Source organism: Antedon bifida, chromosome 11 (assembly GCF_963402885.1).
Source record: "Antedon bifida chromosome 11, ecAntBifi1.1, whole genome shotgun sequence".
Lineage (NCBI taxonomy): Eukaryota > Metazoa > Echinodermata > Crinoidea > Comatulida > Antedonidae > Antedon > Antedon bifida.
This window is the reverse complement of record NC_136236.1, coordinates 16,571,968-16,590,954: the sequence shown is the minus strand read 5'-3', so window position 1 is coordinate 16,590,954 and position 18,987 is coordinate 16,571,968. Positions and strand designations below refer to the sequence as shown.

Here is an 18,987-nt window from a genome sequence, read left to right as displayed (position 1 = left end):
AGCATGCTGTTGGTAAAGAACTCATCCTAGCATCCATCATATACTTAAAGTATATTTATCAAGAAATGAATTTACATACAGTATATCTTTGGAATTTCAGCAAAAAAAATTACCATGACAACAATTCCAATGTCTCAAAAGTCTTGTTAGGAAGAAAAGAACGGGATGTTACGGATTTAATAAGGATGAAATTAAATGAAAAGAATAAGGCCCTTGATAGTGTTACGTCTGGTAAAAAAATACTGTAGACAACAATAGACTTAGTTGTTTCTGTCGTCAAAATAAAAACAATGTCTTGTTTCTTAGCATAGTGCTGGACTCAACATGGAATTTGTAGAATTATATCTTTTTTAAGCATTTGAATAGAAATATTGTAAGTAAATTAAAGTGTATTGACCTAAATTGATCTGATCAATCAATATATATGAAAGTATGGTTATATAACAGTATTATAGTGATATATTTCAGAATTCAAAGCATTTTTAAAAGCATTTTATACTTCTTTACTATTATTAATGAATTTCATAAGTTTATTAAATAATAGTAATGAATGTTACTCAGGACTTTCTCTTTCTGAATTATAACCAGTCCAATTGCTGTGATAAGATGAGAAATGCATTTTATTTAAGTCAGAATTTAGAATCATCAATAACCAATGTTAGATAAATAAAAGACATTTCTATAACTTTTTTAGTATTTTTGATTTACCATGAAAGTATATAAAATAGAAAATAAAATACAAAGAAATAAAGAACAAAGGTTGATTTTCATATTAAAGTACTCTTTAAGATTTGAAAGCAAAATCATAAGTGAAACTATCTATTTATAATATAAAGTTATAAATAGCTGAATCATTTTGATTGAGGCTTTAACTATTCATCTTCTTACTTTTAATTAGCTATAAATTCTATTTATATCTTTTCAATTCAATTTCAAACAAAGATGTTAATTCTTTCTAATAAAAGTATTTATCACTTTTTGTTGTCTTTGTATGTTTGTATTTTGAATTCTGAAAATTCTATTTTGAAAACAAAACAGCTGTTTTCAACTGTTTAATTGATATTTTACCGGAATTCTATTATATTAATTTAATATAACAATGTATGATATTTTCACAATAAATAGATTCAATTTTAAAATTACTTCAAAGAAAAAGTGTATTAAAATTTGTGTTTTGAATTCTGAAAATTCTATTTTGAAAACAAAACAGCTGTTTTCAACTGTTTAATTGATATTTTACCGGAATTCTATTGTATTAATTTAATATAACAATGTATGATATTTTCACAATAAATAGATTCAATTTTAAAATTACTTCAAAGCAAAAATGTATTAAAATTTGCATTTTAAACCTAAGAAATGCTATTGTATGTTCAGTATTCCTTATTCAGAAAACACAGAGAAATGAACAATAAATGTTTTACAGCCAACCCCTGTATTAAGAGGACACATTTTGGGTTGGTTCCTGAAGGGGTGTCCCTTATTCAAGGACACCCCTATTAAGGGGACACTTTGTTCCTCTATATGCCCTCCAATAGAGGTTCTACTTTATTAAAATTCACAATGCAAATTTCTCATTTTATTTCCTGATATATGAATAGTCTTGTTGCATTCATGTTAGCAGTCAAGGAAGTTATATTCATTTTTTTATGGGTCAAATATAATTAATTAAAATCCCATAATAAGGGGTATTTGAGCCAACATTTTGAGGAAGTTATTTTGTTATATGTTTTTGGGGTTTCTTTGTCTGTAACATAAGTTGAAGCATGTCAACAATTTTTCAGGGAAATTTTATGGAATCTCATTTTTGTTTTCTTCACAATAACAATTGTATAACTTTAATTTGTATTGTAGGGATTTTGGCTTACATTTTTGAGTAGAAGATTTATTCATGAGGAGATATTTTATGATGATTAATGTATTATTAATTGAATATGATTAATATCCATAGAAAAGTTTACCAACGAGGTTGCAAACAAGTTTGGAAACTGAAATGTTTGAGCAGATTAATATAAAATACATTCAAACTCGGATTAAAGCGTAAATGCTTCACTAATATTGTTGTTATTATTATTATAACTTGTACAAAATAATTGAAAGTGAAAAAAAATTACAATAATGCTTAAAAAAGCTCTTATATTGTGATTCCAAGAAATTGTCAATAAACATTTTATTTAAAAAAAATTGATTGAAAGAGAAACAATGGGAAACTGGATTACTATATTGATTAATTTCTGTGCTCTGCACGCAAGGCTCATTTACTATGTTTTGATACCCTGGGAGAGCTTTGTTATTGTATTTGATTCAGGGAAATTCCCGCTAGTTTCATTCTTTTTAATAAATGCTTTTGATATGATATGCGTACATTGTCAGAGTTGATACCAAAACTTCCTGGTTTTATTCTTTAGAAACCAGGTCCATGTTGTGTTCTATGACTTAAGCTCCGTCTACTCTATCAAACTAGTTTGATATGCCCAAATATGGTAGTGATATACTCAAATATGATACTGATATGAAATCATCGTGTCCATATATCATGAGCACATCATATTTTTTGTTGTCACATAAAGTTGCTATTGTAGACAGAGCTTTACATTTCATCAATAATGTTGTTTGTATACCAGAAGAGCCACTGAATAATTTCAGATAAAATAAAACAAAGGCAACTCCAAATAAAGAGAATGAAGACATAGGAAACTACACACAATTATGATTTGAACTAAATTTAGAGAAAAACTTGATAAAACATAATTATGATCAAAACAGCAACCCACACCACAAAATGCATTGGTATATCTAGAAATTGATTTGCAATTCAAAAGATAGTAAATTCAACTTCATTTTTACAATTTGTAGGCTCTTGACCTCCACTACTTGACAGTCCTGGATTCGCCACTTAAAGCAACTACAAATGGCCCACAATGGTTTTCTAGAAAGTTGGTTTTTCCAAAATTCTTTAAATCTAAAAGAGAAACAAGGTTGATACATATCTATATTTTAGTTTCGTTAAAATTGCATGATGCATATTTGATAATTAAGTTATTGCTTGGTTGTTATTGGACATTTAATGTTAGAATTGCGTGTAGTAAATGATTAATAAATTACATATTTGTAATAATTAAAGACTTCTTTTAATAATAGATCATTGTTTTAAACTTGTAACCTGAGCCACGTGAAAGTTAAAAATTGTTCTGTTCATACTTCTTGGAAAACCTAGCGATCTAACTGATCATGTTAACATTTGATTATTTTAACATATATTAAATATTATTCTGTAATAAATATTTTATAACATTACGCTTTGTTTATTGCCATGTCTATTTTGAAAGGTAATATGTAATGAAAATTAAAAGTACCTATTAAATCCAGTGGATGCTCTATCTTTTATGTGACAAAAAAATGTGATGTGCCCATATATGGACATGATGATGTCATAACACTACCATTTGAGCAAATCACACTTTTTTGTCAAACTAGTTTGATAGTGTAGACAGAGCTTTAGGCTTTTCTCTTCATCTCCAGATCCCTTGCAATTGCAAATGTTGAAATTGTATCTGCAACATCTGAAAAAGATATGGCTACACCCAACACAAATACATCTACTTATCATGACTTCTCCTTATTAAGTATGTATCTCATATGCACTTATTGAATATTAACTGTCATTGAATTTAAGTAACGTATGATAAAGTAGAAAGCGTTATGTCTACACAGAAAGTGTTAATGTTGTCTCCATGGTGATGTACTTCAACAACTATGTCTTGTTATGTGTTAACGCGCACTAAATCAATTTTTCTAGTTCTCTAACTGTGTGTTTATCATTTTCAATTTCTTTAGTTATACTGCAGTCAGGTAGATTCTCGCTGTATGTAAGTGCCATTCCAATTCAATTACCCTGAAATAGTCGTATTAGAACCATTTACAAGCGATTACAATATTTGATTTTTAATTTCTCCCGTTAAAATTTGATATCAGATGAACGCATTGGAGTAAAAAGAAATGAAACAGTTTAATTTTATCGTGTGAATGGATTCAATCAAGTTTACTAGGTTTAGCCTGATTGCATTGTAGATTGAGAAATTAACCATAAACCATTTAGCCCCCAAGGTCAAACTTAGAACAATACGTTGAATGCTGAAAATGTTACGAGTCTAAGAAGTTGTTGAAAATCCGGAAACAATTTTAGTGATTTTGGTCAGGAGTAGAATGGTTATTTATTCCAGTTGAACACTTTTGTTCTATGAATTATACGTTATTTCCTGAGTAAGACAATAGAGTTTTATTATAAGCACGAAATTCAAATTTAAGACTAAGGGTAACTACTGAAGCATACTAGGCTTCAAAGTGAAAAAGCGCAAGGCTCTATGGTCTACTACAGTAGTGGTTTGAAGTTGTTCTGGTAAAAGGTGTAGTTTGTTCATTTTTGGTTTTCTTAAGCTGCCCCTGCCTAGCATTTTTCATTTTTATATTGTATGTTACTGTCTGGTCAAATAAATAAACAAAAACTGTAATTCTTTACTTTGAAAGAGTAAAAACTGTGAATCCTGGGAAACATTATGGTTCCAAAGTTTTTAAGTTAATTAACTGAAGAAATATGTTTTTCTATTTTTTAGTTGGTAATATTTCTTAGTTGGATTAAAAGAAATTAAGAGTGCAACTGTCTACCAAGGAATGAAACTGAGTATAAACATTTGTAGTGTACAGTTTGATAACAGAAAAAAGATGAAAGAAAGCCCTAAAACTTCGTCTACACTATCAAACTAGTTTGAAAAAAAAGTGTATGTGCCCAAATATGGTAGTGATATGCTTAAATATGGTAGTGATATGACATCACTAATGGTCACATAAAGTTTGATAGTGTAAACAGAGCTTAATAAAGAGAAGTTAAAAAGCTGCTTCTGCTACCTGAAATCAACTGCAGACAACATGAATCACATTCAATTTTGTTATTGAATTATCAATATTTTGAACTACATACAATTTGCACTTCAATAAAAATACTATACTGGTCACAATCAAACCACTGGCAAATATCTTTCAACTTTGTTCTTTGTTCGCGTTCCCCAGTCTGCCTTCTATCCATGTATGTACTTTACATATTTGAGGTTTTGTTTGTTTGTGTTGCTATTTATAATAATCCTGTTCTTTGTTGTGTACATCCTAGATGTGGTCAAGTTTTTTTTATATTTATAGCATAGTCACGTTTTCTACAACACTGTACACATATCAACATTTTGACAATGGTATAAATCCATAAAAGAGCGCCACATGACCAACACTGTTCTATTTAGTCATCTAGTACCAGGAGACATTTTTTGGAATTTAACAACAAAAGGAAATGTTTTTAAAGCGTTTGTTTTGCTGTTTACCATTTTCCAAGTATATGGCAGGCAATGACTTCATGATGTCATTTTATGTTACTTTTTATCCATGTTTAATGTGACCACATATAGAACCACAACCTTTATTTTTTGGAATTATACATGATAAAAAAAATGTAGGCCTAGGTTATAACAGTTTATACCTTCAATCCAAGCTGGTAGTGTTTGGACTTCTACCTCAATGTGCCCATATAATGGACATGATGATGTCACATTACTACCATATTTGGGCACATCACACTTTTTTTTGTCAAACTAGTTTGATAGTGTAGACAGAGCTTTAAGTTAAGGTCTTAATACAGGCGTCACATGTGAAACACATGAGATGCTGTATCACAGACTTTTACCTATGATACTGGAAAGATTTCAGTGGCAGGATTTTGAAATAAGGGCCCAGGGTCTAAAAATTGTGAAATAAAGTGCTGAACTTTATCCTAATGTGCTATCTTTTCCATTGTAATTTTCAACATTTTGGAGGAGCCCAGCCCCAACTCCCCCTCCCTCACCTTGAATCACCTTCTAATTTTGTATTAATCCATCTAACAAATGTATGTGAAAGGTGAGATAATACAATACTATCATGAGTTGATATACATGTGACAATATTACACAAGTCATTTTGTTAAGTCATTATGAACATACGATGATTTGAGGAAATGAAAATATTCAAGAACAATGGGATCGAACCATTTGGCTATCAGATTGGTTCGATCTGCAATGTTGACTTATGATGTTTGTTTAATGTTAAAGGACAAGTAGTATAGGAAGCGAAGACACATAAAATAATACATTAGCTGTTAGATGCAGTTGGTAAATCTGTGCCTCGTATCGAGTATATTGACATTAGCGTAGGTGTGTAGTTGAACGACCGCCGGAGGAAAGCATTGTATTTGATTGTGAAGATTACTACAGACGACATTTGGTTAAATCTTAAAAGCCGGAGAAAATGTAGTTAAACATTTTTTGAGAAATCTAATAAATTGTCTTCGGTGAATTTAATTACAATGTGGGTTGGCTACTTATAAGAATGTGCTGTGGCGTCACCGTGTGCGTTAGTAGAAAACAATAAATTACAAGTATATAATACTCTAACTTATTTAAATTTGACGCATTGACCGGATGTGGCATCGTAACTCGTTTTAGTTCAAATTCTGGATCGACCTAGTACTTGATATTTCTTTGCTAACACTTTCAAGAGCCTTGCTTTCGAGACCAGGACAAATGTCACTTAGGTGATAATAAAATAATTTTGAATTTAATATTCGTATTCAGTTTTTAAAAATTCAAATGCATGGAACTACCTCTTTTCTTAAGCTTAATAATGTTCATTGATCAAACTTTCAAAGATTGTGCATTGAGGTTCTTGTTGGATCTGTTCTGAGAAAAAGAGTGCTCTAGAAATACACTTCATAATTATCCATACCCTCTCCCTTCAGTCCCCTCCACTCCCTCCTCACCTTAAAATGATCTTTCCTTTTCCTATTTTCAACAAAACTTGTAGAATATAATCATATGTCTTAAATCATTTTTGTTGTTGTTTTCAATACACAATTACCACAATTGTCTCTGGCTTCCTTTTGTTGTGTACCATACTCAATATGGTGTTAGTTAACTTTGAGTTAACAATTAGTTTGTTATGATTAATGAGTGTGGTTTGTCTCACAGGATGTAGGACTTTATAGATTGTATGGTCCTTTCTATTGTTCATTATTATCACCACACCTCAGAGATTGTTTATTTCATTTTTAACAGCAGTAGGCTTACTATTACTATAAATCAATTTCTTGTACTGTATAATTAAATATCCACATACAGTTGTATCTTTCAAGACTTTCTATTCAGATACCCAACCCTCAGTTTTTTTGACCAATGACCACTCCCACAGCAGTTTCTCAATCCCCACCCTTTCTCATGTTCAGTGCTAGACCAGACATTCTTGAAATTCTATTTAAAAAAAAACAATCCTCCATCTTGGGTGGTTTCTTGTTCATACTATACTGATAAATATTAATCTTTATTTAAATACTGTTAACATTATCTGTCCCTGCAACTGGGTAGAGATTATCTAGATTGCTGTGCACAATGCATTTATCCTTGGGAAGTGTTTAACAACTAATTTCACAAGCAATCTGTGGTCAATATGATACCATACTGCACCTCCCATGATACAAAACCACACAGGTATAAGATGCATATCTGATTATATAGTTAACCCCTCCAGAATACTGGAAACTTTGCCAACAAGATTTTTTCTACAGGGTCTGTAAGGTGTCAACCTGACCACTTTTTCACAGAGGCCTTTGACAACCCAGTGGATTAAGATTGTTCCCTTTTCTTGCGACCACCGCAAACCACCTTATTTCTTGTGGCTACATCATATCACTGTCCCACCATGTAAAATGCAAAGGATCCAGAATTCAAGGAAACCAGGTAATCCGGTTTCCGGATAGAATGAATAGAATTTATAAAATGAAACAGAGGAAAGGGTATAGAGAATAACTAGAATTATTTGAACCTCCTTGATACTGGACACTTTGCCAAAAGCAATGGTCCTTGAGTTGTTTCTACCATGTAATATGCTAAGAAACCAATATTCCGAGAATTCAGGTATTCTAGTTTCAGAAAAGTTTAATTTATATCACTAACCAATGGAACAAAAGAGAGGGTATATACAATGCATAGATATATTCTTATATTGGAAACTCTGCCAAAGGTCTTCAAGTCTTTAACCAGAAAATAGTCTAATTCCAGGAAAGTTGAATTTGATATACACTATAAAATAAAATGGAACAAAGGATGTAGACGTCAGTAATATTAATAATAAAACTCAGCCAATATCAAGAGAAAAAATGTGTTATTTGTGATTTTTCACTAAATACTAAATCCTTTAGTAACCTAAGTTACAACGTTAACATCATTAGTCAACTTCGCAACATTTTCAACAACTATGATCTCAACAACTGACCATAATGACCACTCTACTCAATATGGCTGTTTTGTTTCATACCTCTTTACCACTCTCATACAATCACTTTTCCTGGACACAAAGATGGCCACTAGGACACGTTCCACTCAAGGAATATCAAATAGGAAATGGTTAATAAATACTGATAGTTGAAGAGCTTTTATAATCCATTTATAATTCTTTTATTACTGTCTAAAATTATTTCAACACAAAATTTGTAAAGGGCGAACACAATGCATTTAAATTTATAAAGGGAACACAATGCATTTATTTAAAATTTAAATTATGGATGTGGTTTTCCTTTTCCATATATGACCTTCGTCATTTCCTATTGGTGACCTTAATTTCTTTCCACCATACTGATAAGGAATAATTTATATTTGTTCTTGTCCTTAAATCAATGCCATTCAGGGATTAAACCATCAGGAAATCCTGTTACACCTTCAGGAAATCATTAGGGAAAGTTTTTAAAAGTTTGTGTTCATACTTGTGTCACATGTATACATATTACTTTCAATTGTTTTAGAGCGTGAAAAGGGGCCAGATCACTTATCAAGATTTAATATACATTTCTTTATTTGTCCAAAGCATTAGAAGTATATATTCAGGTAAAAAGCAGACAAAAACAATCCCTCATGACAGATTTTGATGTGAGCAAGGTTTTAGTTTTATAAGTGAGATATATTTCCCATAAATATTAATTATTTCAGTAAGTCAATCAATATTTCAAGATTTTAAGTGGTATTCATTTTAAAGATTGGAGAATTCTTAATCTTAATTATCAGATTGTAAATAACATTCTCATTTGTTAAAGGATTGCCTAGCATAGGGAGTCGATATGTTGTACATATGCAGCATAAACGGCCAACAACACAGTTCGTTGGATAGCCTAGGATTCAAACTTCAAGCTTTTCCCTACAAATTCAAGTGAACTGAAAGATTATCATTGTAAGGTCATATCTTGCATTTTTTTAAAAGTTTAAACCAATTCAAAGTTTTAATTTAAAACTAATTTAAGACCAAGGTTAATATGATTAATAGATCATGTTAACAAATAGACGCTTTTATTAACACCTGAAAGTGTTTTGATAGACAGGAAATTGATATCAAGGTATTTCTTTGTTAGAAAAAGTTAATGGAACAATCACTAGTACTAGATATTACAATTAGTATTTTTGACAAATAGAAACACTCTGAACTGTTCAAATTAAGCAATGTAAAATGGTGACGGAATCTAGGAAACTGAAAGAAGGCCCCATCAACACTTGATAGAAATACATAGAGTACATCACTGTGTCAAATATGACATTAGGTTTGTTTGATTTACTTCTAAAAGTGATCTGATGCTAGACAATCATAAGTTCACTGTGGACAGCTTTTGTTGAGAAAGTGCTTTTGTTGAATTTGCAATTACCTCAATACTTTCTTACATCTCTGTGTGAAAGGGGCTTAGATTGATATAAAAGATGTCTATACTATTTGATTATTTACTGGTCAGATCTTTACCATACAATAATAAACTTAGAAGTTGAGCTGTTCAGTATTTACGTTCATTTTCATAGGTCAGATTATGGTCAGACTGACCTGTTACCAAGGAAACATAATAACAGAGTTCAATCGAAGTATCAAAAGTATTGATATAATACCATTATTATACATCAAATACCATTCTCAAATATTTCACAATAACCTATTGTAGATGTTGCCAAGTAGTGCGTACAACAGCTCTTTATGTAATATATAACGAGCCTTGTTTTAATAGATTAACTTATAAAGAAGTTAAACAAGCATCTTTATGTTAGTGTTACTTTAAACAAAGACAGACTATCATTGAATTTCAACATCTGTCACCTTAACTTTCTTTAAAATTATTGCTTTCATTTTATACTACAGCAGACTGTACTGTTTTTTTTATATGACCACTTCTTACACTTTCACTGGCCACATTGTTGTGGTATACCTTGATTTCTATCTGAACTGTGAAGAATGCTGTAGGGCGAATGAAATATTCCTTTGTAGTTACTGTACGTTATATACTTGGCAACGGCAGTTTACAACTGATCACTGTGGGAACAGATGACTCAAAGAAGTTTTTGTAGTTAAATTGCCCAGAAGAAATGAGTCATTTCATTCCATAGTGTTCACTTGTGTTTCACAAACACTATAATATGTGGGAAACCTTTGACGTGTGATTCATACTGAACTGTACCAGTCTGAGATAGGGGGAATTGAAACAGGTGGGAAGAAAAAACTATATAAAAAGTTGTATAAAGTACTAACTAGAGCAGTGTACTTTAGTGGTGTTTTATCTGGGAGATACTTCTGCATGCTGTCCGAGATAACAAAAAAACTGCTCATGGCATTATTATAAACTTAATTATTTTCAACAGTTGATTTCTTTTTAATAATACGTGGGTTGATTATAATTATATTCTGGTCCCTTGTCATGCTTAATCTTTCCCCTTGTCATTTATACTGTAATTAGGCCCTTCATATGACAATCAACACAAACCTTAACTTATTACATAATCATGGTTCAGGCAGATTTCACTTGCACCTGGAGACACTGCGAGACTCTACAAATTGTCTCCTTAATAGGGGTTGACCATAGTGTTAAAACATATATTGCCTCTTATTCGTTTTGAAGGAAAATGTCTATTTAATAGGGGTGTCTCAACAAATGAAAGGAATACTTTATTAACACTTTTTTATACTTTAACACATTTTGATTGGACAGCATAATGGCAACAACGACAAAGCAACAAAAAATTGTGTTCTTCTTTTTCTTTCTTCTTTCTATCAATGCCAATGGATTTGTAAAATGTTCCAGCTCTAGCGAAAGTTTGCAGAGCTTTCTTTGATAGTAAAAACATTAGAAAAAACTGCTGAAAAAGCTGGTGAAATTTCAAAAGATTTTTGAAAATGTTACAGAATTCTTGGACACTTTCCAGACACACAGTGGGATGAGCCATACTGTTACTGTACCAATGTTTTTAATTTCCTTTTGTTCATTTTCTTTCTTTCTCTTTCACAATAAAGGAAACAATGTATTTATTTTACAATGCTATTTTATGAATCATTTTGTTATGATATTCACATGCCTGAAATGTTCGCTGCTACCCATGAGTCAATAACCATAGGCCTACAAACAATAGAAGGTATTTTGTGAAAGTTTATGACGTCATACTTTACTTTTGTTTCCTTGTTTTTCTTCTTTGTTGAAGCCAATCTTTTATTTTGTGGGGGATGGTTTGGGACATGCGTAAATTTATGGGAGAATTAGAGTATTTGAATTTGGAAACGTAAAAAAAACTTTGTTCAACTTTAATGTCCCAATCGAATATGCCAACTAGCATAATGGAGCATTTTCATTTTTAATAGTTTATTGTGGGATTGAGGCTGAGGTGCAGGTACAAAAGGAAAGCATGAATTGTCCAGTTCGATCGAAGATTGTTCATTTGAAATGTTGAAGAACAGAGAGAAATTGGAAATTCTCCATTTCTACAAAGTGATTGGTGGAAGACCAAGATTAGACCAGTAAATTATTTCTTCCAATAAAATGTATTTTATTACAAATGTAATATTATTACCGGACCTTTGAACAAAGAGGCCCACTGGTAATCATATACAAAACAAAGGCATACAAAACAAAGGCCTACAAAACTGTTACTAATGAGAACAGACTGTTAGATCTGGGTCTGTCTGTGATACCTTTGTTCTGGGTCTGTCTGAATGGAGTTCGAAGGTAGTTCAATAAGTCAAAGTTTGCACATTTATTTTAGTGATGTTTACTGTAACACGAAGAGGTAATTAAGTGTAAGGTGTGTTCATGCCCAAACTGACAAGTTTGCCTATGCTGTAACTATAGCAACTATGGCAAACTCTTTTTTTACTCTGCTATGTGAGGACAATAGTACAACTTTGTACTCTGTAGAAACTATAGTGCAACTTTGTGCTATGTGAAAACAATAAGTACAACTTTGTATTTTTTGGAAACTATTTTGCAACTTTGCACTTTGTGGAAACTTTAGTGCAACTTTGTGCTATAATAATGTGAAAACAATAAGTACAACTTTGCATTATTTGGAAACTATTTTGCAACTTTGCACTTTGTGGAAACCTTAGTGCAACTTTGTGCTATGTGGAAACAATAGTACAACTTTGCACTATTTGGAAACAATAGTACAACTTTGCACTATGTTGAAAAGATAATGCAACGTTGCACTATGTGAAAAAATAGTGCAACTTTGCACTATTTGGAATCAATAGTACTTGTGGTAGGTACTATACCAATGGTGCAACTTGGCAATATTTTAACACTATGTGCAACTTGCACTTTGTTGAAACTCGCAATATATTATTTCTGCTTTAACATGCCAAATCTTACCAAAAATACCTTCCACTACAGGTAGATTTAACACAAAATAATGAGATAGATTAAACATTTCTACTACCAGTATTATTTAGCAAATCAGCTGTTTAACCTTTTGAATTGTATTGTACTATTCATTCTAAAAACAACGCATAATTATAACCTTGAAAAAAACTTTGCTCAGATTGCCTTGGTATTAATTATTCCCAACTAAGTTGTTCATAAAATATATTAGGTGGTATGGTAGAAATGTTATAGAAAAGAGCTCACCCAGTTAGTTGAATACCTGTAGTTTTAATACTATGTACTATGAATTATGTAAACTTGCAATACGATAAATCCTTCAGTTATTAACTACATTGCTGCCATCTGATTTTATATTAATATCATATTTTCAAGTGGCAGTCAATGCCGTGCCCTGCTTTTCCACGGCTTTTTGCCAAATGAATTAATTTTGATTTCAGACACCTTCAACCTGATGTTTTATATTACTCCATGAGGTCTTATTGGAAAATGAATTACCTACTTATAGTATTATTGTTGCCCTAGAGAAGGTTTTTTTTATTTAGGGTGCCATGGTCTAATACCTATCTTTAAAAGTTTAGATAGTAATACTAAAATCATGGCAAGTTATATTCATTATATGCTTCAGATTACAAACATAGTTAAACTTTAAAAATTGCCATATTTTTGCAGTTTTATGCTATCACACGTTTGCGCCTTGTGTGCAAGAGGTACAGGTATGACTCGACTCAATTTAGGGATTTTTACCACTTTTTTTATATTAAAATCAATTTAATTAAAAAAAATTAGGAAAGATTGTGGATCTTTTAGGTCTTCCATCATATACTTGTTTACTTCCTTGATTACTACTTGAAATCTTAAAAAGAAATTGTGCTGTTTTGATGAATAAACAAAATTAGTACTCCAAAGATTATTTTTCAACAAGTGTGTGACCTTGCTTTTGTTTGGTTTCTTGTTTTTGTTTTGACTTTTTGTTTTGTGATGGTGTATTTTTATCATTTTGATCTGATCAGCAAAATCAGCACTGTGGTCATGTTACAAAGTTGTCAAAACAATCATAGACTATGTGATAACTTAACAACATTGAACCTCCTAGAAAGTGATGATGTCATATCACTACCATATTTGGTTATATCACTACCATATTTGGTTATATCACTACCATATTTGGTTATATCACTACCATATTTGGTACACACTTTTGATGTAGACAGACCTTTACTGTGGTAGTGCAATATTGTATTGTTGATCTATACTTTTTGCGTTATCATGATGATATCATATAAGTCACTATTGATAGCAATGCCTTTCACTTTAACCATTTAGTATCTCTATGCCATAACCTATAGTTAAATGCATAAATTCTCTGAAAAGGCTTGACATCTGAGGTAGGGCTCCTAGACACTCCTTTATTCTAGCAAAACCCACAAATACCAAACTGCTTAGAAAATTCTAATCTTGATCAATAATGTAATGTTTATATTTAGTAAGTGGACTGTGCCTGGAACTATTTCAAAAAATAGTTCATATTAAAGGTTACTAAAATAGTACCAACATTCCTTAAATAATTATATTAAGAACTTGTGAAGTTTTTATGTAAATATTTAATATTTGTTTTGAAAGTTTGTAACTTGTACTACTTGTAGTTATTGTGTTAGCCAACCAGGAAATATTTAACAATTAAAATGTATTGCTTAGAAATTTAACCAATTTTACAGGGACCTTATCGTTATGGCTATGTTGACAATTCTTTTTATGCAAGTACCTAGAACATGTTGCAGACTGAACCATATAGTGCAAACTATAGCTCTACTACTGCATATGTAAACACCTATATAATAAGGGAGGATTTTTATAGGGGTTAGTTTCTCCACAAAAGCTGCAAAAAATTGTAGGATAGATAGGTCTGCTTACCTTACTTACGGGTCAGGTCAGTCGTGCAAACCCCCTGGACCCCCTAGCATCACAAGTACCTCAAATATACTTGCACTTTTGTCTGATTCATTGTTTTTTCATTTTCGTTTTTGTGTCTATTGTATTGTTATCATAAATTATTGTATGAATTGCAACAAGAGATTGACAATTCTCACTTCCTAATCACTTTCCAAAAGGATAATATTTAGCCTTGGAAAAGCTGTTAGGATTTGTGGATATTTTATTATACAAGGACTTCCACTTAATGGATCAAAGGACTGAATTTAGATTTGTATCAAATAAGTAGGAGAGTTACTAATGTCTTATTATTGCATCATCTGTGATTATATTGTACTAATATTTTTTTACCAAGCCTAAGAAATACAATAGAAAGTGTGAAGAATTGAACCTTTGACACTACCAATCAAGATCCACATTCGTGATTATAAAAGGAAAAAAAAACAGTAGAGTGAACAAAATCAAAATTAAATTGTAATTGTTCTGAGAAGAACCGCCATGAGTTGTTCTAGGTCTGCATGCTTAAATTAATTGCAATTAAACTTAATTAATTAATAATTGAGCAGCATTCCACCAGACTTCAGATTGAGAACATTTTTAATCATCATGATGTAGATATTCTCTGAGGAAATGGATAAAACAATTTAATAGCGTTTTGATTTATTTCTGATGTATTGTCATTAAATATGTTTTATGATATCAACCACTGGTCCCTGAAGATCGTTTTAAATATTAAGGAATGTCTATAGATGGCTTTTCATGGGAAATTTGGTTGGGCCACCCAGTTTAATACCTACAATAGCATGGGATTGTATTTGGCCTGTTTATTTCCTCAACATACTGTAAAGCTCTGTCTACACAATCAAACTTTATGTGACAAAAAATGTGATGTGCCCATTATATGGACATGATGATGTCATATCACTACCATATCTGGGCATATTACTACCATTTTTGGGCTAATCATACTTTTTTGTCAAACTAGTTTGATAGTGTAGACAAAGTTTAATTAGAATATCACATTAGATAGTACATTGGACCATACCTGATTAAAACAAAAGTCATTAATATTACTGGTATCCAAAATGTTTTGCGTTCGGACATCTAATATATAATTTGTGTGATGTCTGGACAGTTCATTGGGAGATGATCTCCTAATCTTTTCCAAGTTAAATATAGTTTACTTGCAAAGGCTTTGGATTAAATAAGTAAATCAGATATTTCTATTGTTTGATTTGCTAAAAAGGCAGAAGTTGTAAAAGGTTTGAATAGATAGATAACCCATTGTGTATATTACAGTCCATTACAGTCATTTTCTAATTCTCCAATCAGGACTTAGGATTAACAAAAAAGTAGGATTAAGAGGGGATATTGAATATTAACCAACTAATCACTTATCCATCAATGGTTTAAAGCCTTAATAAGATTACTAATTAAACAAAGTAAAATAAATTGACATAGTGATGGATAAAACGCTTAGCTTTTGAACAGGAGAAATAAATCTATGGGAGTGAGTCTTTAAAATGAGGATTAGAGAATTACTAAAGGTTTCGTAGATTCATGATGATGGTATTGTGCAGTAGGGCTTGCCGTCATAATCCAGGGTCCTCGTTGAAATTCTAAGATAGGGTGTGTTCTCATGACACAGATAGAAACTATTTGGGACATTCTTTAAGGGACACCCTTATTAAAGGGACAGTTTCTTGTGAAATAAACAAGGGTCAGTATTATGTTTTACCACAATCAACTGCTATTCAGAGGACACCCCTATTAAAGGAACAGACTCCTATTAAGGGACACTGAAGGTTTTATAAATTATAGTGGACTTTTTAAATTGAAATTCACAAGTACAAAAACCAATAGAGGAAACAATCTTATCATTAATGCCTACTTTACCAAATTTGGTATTAAAATCTACAAATAAGGCGTTGCATACCTCTTTTAGTCTGCATTAGGACAAAAGCAAATTTACTATCAAAAGAGAAAACATGTTTAACAAATTGAAAAAAACAAAACATTAAGACATTTTTCTAATTTATTTTTTTTTCACACCTCAAACGTGCATTTACAAATTGTTTAATATTAAAAAGTAATTGTAGGGCAACATAAAAGTAAATCCATTTAATATCTTGTTAATAACCTATTGGTCCAAAGAAGGAGTGTACAGCATTCCAGGTAACTGTTATCTAGAGGGGCTGTTAGTAATGTAAATATCTATTACGTATCTGGAAAACTGTACTTCATTCCAGGTAGTGTACTAGGTCCTTTTACTAAATGCAAAATATTTTTTTTTCTAAATATCTCAATTTTGCTCTACATTTAACCATAATAGTTCGGCAGTTGGTACTAATGCAAATATGCTATGATTAAACAAAGGATTTTAAAGACCACAGCTTTTTGCGGTTGACATAGCTCCCATGCTTCAGATTCCACTCATGTGGCTCAGCTTTGTAGTTCCAAATGTCGTGCATTATTACCCAGAAAGGAGTCAATTTTAAGGAATGTTTGTCATCAAATCTTTTCTGTTCAATTGCTTTGTTTTTAGCGCGTGTGTGTATACCATCATCTGTCCATATTTGGCTTGGCTGCTTATGATGATGTTGCTATAGTTACAGTGTCAACATTATTAGCAGAAATTTCTGTGTGAAATTTGATATATAGGTCACACTCCGATCAATTAATATTTGTGACCTGATTTCAAATTATTGTTTGGTATCACACTACCTGAAGGCAGAAAGATGCAGTAGTGTTCATTTGGGATTTTATATAAAGACAAAGACCATACCATAATTGGACCTGCCTATGATACAGTAACTGCACAGTAGTCTCTTTTGTATCTTTAATCTTCAATAGAGATTTCATTACCCAATGGCTTTGATTCAATTTAAATATACAGTCTTTTGTCTTTCCAACTCCTTTCTATCCTACTTTCTGTAGAATAATTTGTTTTCGTTATTCCAACACTATTCCACTTTACCCTTTTCCCAATATCTGTGACATGTTTTTGATATTAGCTATACCCCACCACACCATTGTCTGCAAGCTATACCATACCCCAAATATACGCTGCACCACGCCCTTTTCATTGTAGCAGACCATCCAGTACCTCTGTCAACCAACCCTTATTTCTACCAACTCTTTCATAGATCTTTCTACAGCTTTCGGAGAAGCTTAATTAATATTCGCATCTCTATAGGTAAATCTAGTATTATTATTATTACTTTTTCTTAGAAATCCATTCCTGTTCCCATATACTTGAATGATATAATAGTTTTATTGAACCAGGACCCAAGAAGATCAGGAAGGATATAATACCGATCCGGATTGATGATGTCGTCACACCTTACAGCTGAGGAAGACAGGATTCCTAACCTTTATGAAACATAACATAAATGGCGCATACATACAATATATGGCATATACTGTACCTTTTAAATTTTTGATGTTGTATTTATTTTAACAATTTTTACTCTGTAAGAAGCAGTCAATGTCTGGCTAAAATGTTTTGCTGGTTTCAGTCTCAAACATTTTTTATACTTGCCCTTATTGCATTTGTACAATTTGAACATTACTGGACAAACCTTCAACTGTGATGGTATTTATCAATAATCATTTAACAATAAACTTTTTTTTATGTTATGTAAAATATTATGATAGTCTTGAAAATACCAGTAATTTTACCGAGACACACTTTTTTCTAAGTCTGATATTAGAAATGTCAATCAATTTGTATAAAATATCCAAAAATATTCTTTAGCAACCTTGGTAATTCTTTGAAACTTCATCATAAATCAATTTTGTCTTTCAAAATGACATGCAACCACCATCTTCTTCCAATAATGTTTAGCAAAGTTAACATTTAGAGTTAATGAAGTTCAAACTAAGGGTATGTTCAGATCCATTGGAGTTATGCTTTCATATAGCAAGAAACGTCGTATTATAATTAGCATCATAACAGCAAAGTGTTCGTTAGAGGTGACTTCCACAAATCTTTTCCTGGTTCAGACCTATGGAGTTTTACGAAGCGTACTATACAAAAGCATACTGTAACTCTGTAGGTCTGAACAGGCCCTAAGAATTAAGAAAGCAACAAATGTACACTTTAACAATTATCCTTGATCATGAGTAAGTCGTTCACATGGTTAATCATCATGACCACCTTACTATAATTTACTTACTCTAGAAATATTAAACATTTAGAAAACAAAAGCACAAAAAAAAGTACATATAATTTTTAACGATTTTTCTTGATCATGATTAACTTGTTCACATTATTGGTCATGATCATCTTTGTACTGTATGTTATGTAACTC

General features: G+C 31.5%; 1 protein-coding gene across 2 annotated transcripts in view; it reads left to right on the top strand.

The window, feature by feature from the left end:
- The window catches only part of LOC144856341 (uncharacterized), a 125,942-nt gene that overhangs the window by 94,488 nt on the left and 12,467 nt on the right, over window positions 1-18,987 (top strand). The gene's annotated exons all lie outside the window — the stretch shown is intronic.